Genomic DNA, 6950 nt, shown 5'->3' with positions numbered 1-6950 from the left:
TTGTCACCCCATGGACTGTAGCCCACCAGGTTCCTGCATCCATGGCATTCTCCAGGCAAGAATACTGGAGTGGGTAGCCATTCCCTTCGCCAGGGAATCTTCCCGACCCAGGGATCGAATCCAATTCTCCTGCACTGTAGGCAGATTCTTTACTGTCTGAGCCACCAGGGAAGCCACTTTCTAGGTAGTGTTGTGGCATCATTAGGGTGACTGAGTATCTATACAGTAAGACCAGGCAGTTAGTAGCCCATCATATTTCTCTTTTTGCAATGCAGCGAACTCATCTCTCAGAAGCCATGTATGGAATCCTGTGATGCTTGAGAGGCACGTAAGCAGGGAGAGCGAATCCAAGTCCAGAAAGATGATACATGTTGCTCCTCCATGATGAAAGGGCATTTCCAACTCAAAAAAATTTATCTGCCACAGGGAAAAGATCAGGTCCCCTAGGGGTGCATTGCTAGTCATCGTTGCTAACAGTATATGAATCAATCTTGAGGAAAGGAAATCTATGTTACTGAATTCAAGCATTACCTCCATCTGGCCATCACAACTGTTATGTCTGTGAACTAACAGTCTAGCTGGAGAAGGAAGAGGGCTGACTCCCACAGAAGGAGTCATTTTGTTCTCCTGGTTATTAAGACACAGTTCAGTCGCTCTGTCGTGTCCAACTCTTTACAACCCCATGGACTGCAGCATGCCAGGCCTGTCCATCACCAACTCCTGGAGCCTGTTCAAACTCATGTCCATTGAGTTGGTGATGCCAACCAACTATCTCATCCTCTGTCATCCCCTTCTCCTCCTGCCTTCAATCTTTCCCAGCATCAGGGTCTTTTCCAATGAGTCAGTTCTTCACATCAGGTAGCCAAAGTATTGGAGTTTCAGCTTCAACATCAGTCTTTCCAATGAATATTCAGGACTGATTTCCTTTAGGATGGACTGGTTGGATCTCCTTACAGTCCAAGGGACTCTCAAGAGTCTTCTCCAATACCACAGTTCAAAAGCATCAATTCTTAGGTGCTCAGCTTTCTTTATGGTCCAACTCTCACATCCACACATGACTACTGGAAAAACCATAGGTTTGACTAGATGGAACTTTGTTGGCAAAATAACGTCTCTGCTTTCTAACATGTTGTCTAGGTTAGTCACAGCTTTTCTTCCAAGGAGCAAGCGTCTTTTAATTTCATGGCTGCAGTCACCATCTGTGGTGATTTTGGAGCCCAAGAAAAGAAAATCTGTCACTGTTTCCATTGTTTCCCCATCTATTTGCCATAAAGTGATGGGACTGGATGCCATTATCTTGGTTCTTTTTATGTTGAGTTTTAAGCCAGCTTTAACACTTTCCTCTTTCACTTTCATCAAGACATTCTTTAGGTCCTCTTCACTTTCTTCCATAAGAATGGTATTATCTGTGTATCTGAGGTTAGAGGTATTTCTCCTGGCAATCTTGATTCCAGCTTGTGCTTCATCCAGCCTGGCGTTTTGCATGATGTACTCTGTATATAAGCTAAGTAAGCAAGGTGACAATATACAGCCTTCACATACTCCTCTCCCAGTTTGGAACCAGTCTGTCATTCCATGTCCAGTTACAACTGTTGCTTCTTGACCTGCATTTCTCAGGAAGCAGGTAAGATGGTCTGATATTCCCATCTTTCAGAATTTTCCACAGTTTGTTGTGATCTACAGTCAAAGGCTTTCAGGTAATCAATAAAGCAGAAATCAATAAAAGGAATTATCTTGCTTTTTCTATGATCCAACAGATGTTGGCATTTTGGTCTCTGATTCCTTTACCTTTTCTACATCCAGCATGAACATCTGGAAGTTCATGGTTCACGTACTGTTGAAGCCTGGCTTGGAGAATTTTGAGCATTACTTTGCTAGTGTGTGAGATGAGTACAATTGTGTGGTTATTAAGAACCTCTTCTGTAATGAAGGCATCTTAGCATTCACATGGACACAGATATTTTCAGACTCTAGTCCCATTCTGAAAGGTCCATCCACCTTTTCCTAAAACCTTCTTGTCATCAGTTCTCCAGTCTTGATCCTTCTAAGTCTCTGATCAAGGCAGAACAGAACAGCAAAACTGCCCAGTATTTCCTCATTCAGCCTTGCCTGTGTGCTCAGCCACCCTGTCGCGTCCAGCTCTTTGTGGCCCCATGGACTGCAGCCCTCCAGGCTACTCTGTCCATGGTATTTCCCAGGCAACAATACTGGCGTGGGTTGTCATTTCCTTCCCCATGGAATCTTCCTGACCCTGGGATCAAATTTGCGTCTCTTGTGTCTCCTGCATTGGCAGGCAGATTCTTTACCACCAAGCCACCAGGAATGCCCCCATTCAACCTGAAACCATCTCTAAAATGTTGCCGCTACCCCAAACCCCCTGCCCCATTATATCCACCATTGCCAGAGTCACTCTGGTTCTTCCCTCAGAGACATCTCTGACTCCTTATGATCCAGCAATACAAGGGTTAACATCTGGCACCACAGGGAGGGTCTTCAGCCCCAGCTTTACTGCTACAGTCCAACTGCCTTTCTTACCACAGATCTTGAATATCACCTCTGTGCCAAATAAAAAGCTCAAGAATCAGCTCAGATCCTGGTCTCAGGTAAAGCAGACAATAATATGTTCCTTTCTAGACAGAGTGAATCATAAAATTACTGCTCAAAATTTAACCCTTGTAAGCATTTTCCTTCTCAGTTGTAGTTCGGGGCCACCCTGAAGACCAGCAGCACTTCCTGTCATCTGCCTGGTGCCAGTGTATCTTGCAAAGCCATGTGTACACCAGGTTCAGGTTACTCTATCCCTGGTCCACTAGTCATAGGAAACTCCCAGGAGACATAAGGAAGAGCGTGTAATGTATAAGGGCAACTACTTGCTCATACAAGATACCTGCATCTTTAGGCTTCCCCTGCTGCTGCTGCTGCTGCTGCTAAGTCACTTGAGTGGTGTCCGACTCCCCTAGACTCAGCCTTATAGGTTTCTCGTCCATCTAAGTCTACTTGATGTGGATTACTGCTGGGAATGACTGACATTATGCTAAGTGTCTGAGACAATATCATTTCAGGTCAGGAACTGAGGTACTGTGGCCATCTTACGCCAGATGGTTGAGTGATTCAGGCTCTATATGAGCCTAGCCATAAGCCAGGAGTCATTTCTCAAAATGAAGACTCACTTGCTAAACTAGCCTTTGCATTTTCCCAAACAGAAAAGGTCTCTTCTGCAATGGTCTTGTTGGAGCTTGGCATAGGCACCATACAGCTTTCAGAAGGGTCACAGACCATTCCAGCCACACCAGACCCACTAGCTCCCTAGAGCCAAGGCAGAGATGCTTGCCTTGCCTCTGGGGCCAGTTAGACAACCTCCTCCGACTCTGGGCCCCACTCCAAATGGGCAGCTTTTGGGGTGGTCACTGACAATATATACCAGGGTATGACACGCAAAAGTGGCAATACTACATAGAAAATCCTAAGAGGCCTCAACTCATCATGCTTGGTAAATTCTCTTTTTAACAATTTGTGAATGAATGTTTCATATAAATTACAATCTCAATATTGAACTTCAGAGTGCCAAAATTTTGAAGTGATGTCTATTATATTAATCAAATTTGGTCATTATTGTTTACCACTTAATTTCATTCATTCGTTCAGTCCTTATTTAAATTTCAGTTCAGTTCAGTCGCTCAGTCTTGTCCTACTCTTTGCGACCCCGTGGACTGCAGCACACCAGGCCTCCCTGTCCATCACAAACTCCCGGAGTTTATTTAAATGTATCTGCTTACAAAAGGAATTGAAAGTGTCACGTCATGTCACATTGTTGCTTTTTCCTAATGGTATCAAGTAGTTATAGAATAAGATAGCATCTTATAAAATTCAAGTGAATTCATTTAGCAGCTAGGTTTAGTTTTTATGTTACAAATGCATATGCAAAAATATGTCTGAAAAACTAGTTAAAGACTGTTTGAAAACTCTTAGAATCTTTAGTTTTTGTGTAAGACAATCAAAATAAATACATCCCTACCTGAGCAAGAAATCATCCTTCTCTATTCTCTTTCTTTGGAAACCACCATGGCAAAAGCTTTTAAATGTAAATGTCTGTAAGAAATTTTTTTAAACAAAACACTCTTTTGTTTATTCCTTTGAACAAAAATCAGAAGTAAATTAACATCTATGTCCCCGTGACCTTTTTAAAGTGGTTTTAACACATGCTGATTTTGAGTGCACCCCAAAAGTGCTTGACTCCATTTAGTAATACTTTTACAAGTATCTACTGATCACCTACTATGTACAAGTTCTAGGTGAGGTCATAGAGAAATAAGACTCGGTAAATCAAAAGATTATAATCTAGTAGGGAATATAAATAAGTAGACAGAAAATTACAATATACAAACAGTCCCCAGTTTATAGTAGTTCGATTTGTGATAGTACAAAAGTGATACACATTCGACAGAAACTATACTTGGAATTTTGATCTGTTCCTGTGCTGGCAATATCTGGCACAGTACTGTCTTGTGACACCAGACAGTACCCAGTCAGTCATGCAATCACAACCATTCTATCTCCAGAAAACCATTGTATTTTTTACTTTCAGTACAGTATTCAATAAGTTACGTGAGCTAGTCAACACTTTTTATTATCAAATAGGCTTTGTGTTAGATGATTTTGTCCAACTGTAGGCTAACGTAAGTGTTCTAAGAACATTTAAGGTAGGCTGCACTAAGCTACCTTAGTAGTAAGTTCAGTAAGTTAGGTGTATTAAATACATTTTCAACTTACAATATTTTCAACTTACAATGGTTTCATCAGGACACAGCCCCATCATAGGTCAAGGAAGATCTGTAGTTTGCCAGGATCTAAGACGGGAATAACGAAAAGGTGCTGGAGTACTGGGGATCAGGGAAGACTTTTCAAAGGAAGTGGTATTGAAACTGAGGCCTAAAGGGAGAAGCAGGAGCCATTCAGACCAAGATGCTAGTAAATGAGGCAAAGACAGTGAGTTCTGGGTAAAGCAAAGTCATGTGCAAAGACCCAGACACCACAGAGAGTATAACATGTTTGAGTGCTAAAGGCAGTTCAATTAAACTGGCTTTTAAAATTGAGGTGGCAATGACGGTGGTAATGGAAATATATCTGTGGGAGATACGGCTTCTTATTATACACAGCTCCACTTTCTGTTCTCTGCTAACAAAGCCTCCAATAACTAGCACAGGTCCAGGGATTTATGGCCAGCTAGAGAACAAATGAAGGTACTTTTCACTTCACAATCATGAGTCTAGGATTGGAGATGTGATCCAGTGCTGGCCAATGAGATCTAAGGACAAGTCCGCTGAGGCTTCCTTTCCAGGCTAAAAGCAAATCCTCCCAAGGAGAAAGCTGCTGCCCTCTGCTTCCTTATCGAAGATGCTCACATAAGTCTTTTTTTTTCTTTTTAATTGGAGGTTAATTACTTTACACTATTGTATTGGTTTTGCCATACATCAACATGAATCCGCCACAGGTATACACGTGTTTCCCATCCTGAACCCCCCTCCCGCCTCCCTCCCCGTAACATCCCTCTGGGTCGTCCCAGTGCAGCAGCCCCAAGCATCCAGTCTTAAAGACTGTCTGGAGCTGCTACCGCCACCTTGGGATCAAGGAAAGACTCAAATTGCAAAGAGCTAAGGCATTAACATTTTATTGTAGTTTAGTCACTAAGTCATGTCCAACTCTTTGTGACCCCATGGACTGTAGCCTTCCAGGCTCCTCTGTCCATGGGATTCTCCAGGCAAGAATACTGGAGTAGGGAGCAATTTCTTTTTCCAGGGGATCTTCCTGACCCCGGGATCGAACCCTTGTCTCCTGTAGCTCCTGCTTGGCAGCGGATTCCTTACTACTGAGCCCCCTGGGAAGCCCCATTATCATTTAGTTGAGCTGATAAACCATTCCCAGCACCATCTTTGTCTACCCTTCTTGGTACAAGAGAGAACAGAATGCCTGGTAATTCTGTTTGTCTGTGTTCTGTTACTTGAAGCTGAGCATCTTCCTAAGAGTTATATGGAGACTGTGATTTTGATAATCTGGGGCCATATCATGAAGGGCCTTACAAGCTATTATTTTTCCCTTCCTTCAGTTGCACTAATGTTGATTACATTACTAGTCATTAGCTCTTAAGTGCCAATTCTGTATTAATGTAACCTAAGAGGACTGATATGTATCCTTTTGTTACAGAGATGATGCTGAAAATCAGGCAAATGATCATGACAAGGATTAACAGAGGGCTTGCTGTGTATCAGGAGCAGTTGTATTTTTCCTTACAAGCTGTTCTAACTAAGACTCTTGTTTGCAAGGGACAAAAACCTACTTCTAAGCCTAGGTGAATGGAGGGACATTATAGGAATGTACTGGGGTATCTTATGTGACGCAAGGAAGGGCGGAACAAGCAACTTCTGGAAGGACAGGGGTACAGGCAAGAGTTAGGGACAGTCTGAACCAGGGCTTCCAACACAAGCAGCAGCTTGCTCCCTGTCTCTCATCTCTGCTTCTCTTTGTGGTTCCTGCAAGGGGTGAAGAATATGGCCATTGGCAGCTCCTGAACTTCTCCTCTTTCAGCTGCCATGCCCTAGGAAGGACTGACTTATGTGCCCTCTAATATTAAATTTAAGAATTTCATTTAATTTCCATGTGTAATGAAATCATTCTGGATGACCAGAACAACAGAGAACACAGCACAGGAGACCAACAGAAGATTTTAAGCAAAAGGGAGAAAAAATAGCAAAATGTATATTTTAGAAAGATTACCTTAGTCAGCCTTGGGCTAGAGAATGGGTGGGGAAGGTTGTTCCGGGACAAGGGCAATTTCTGTAATTTACATGAGAAGTAACAGAGTTTAAACAAACATAGAGATGATGTGGATATGATTATAGCTCTTACTTAAACAGCACTGACTTAGCCATTATAGTTGGTCTTTTCCAAATCAC

The sequence above is a fragment of the Ovis aries genome, chromosome 4 (assembly GCF_016772045.2).
Source record: "Ovis aries strain OAR_USU_Benz2616 breed Rambouillet chromosome 4, ARS-UI_Ramb_v3.0, whole genome shotgun sequence".
Lineage (NCBI taxonomy): Eukaryota > Metazoa > Chordata > Mammalia > Artiodactyla > Bovidae > Ovis > Ovis aries.
Note: the sequence above shows the minus strand (reverse complement) of the source record.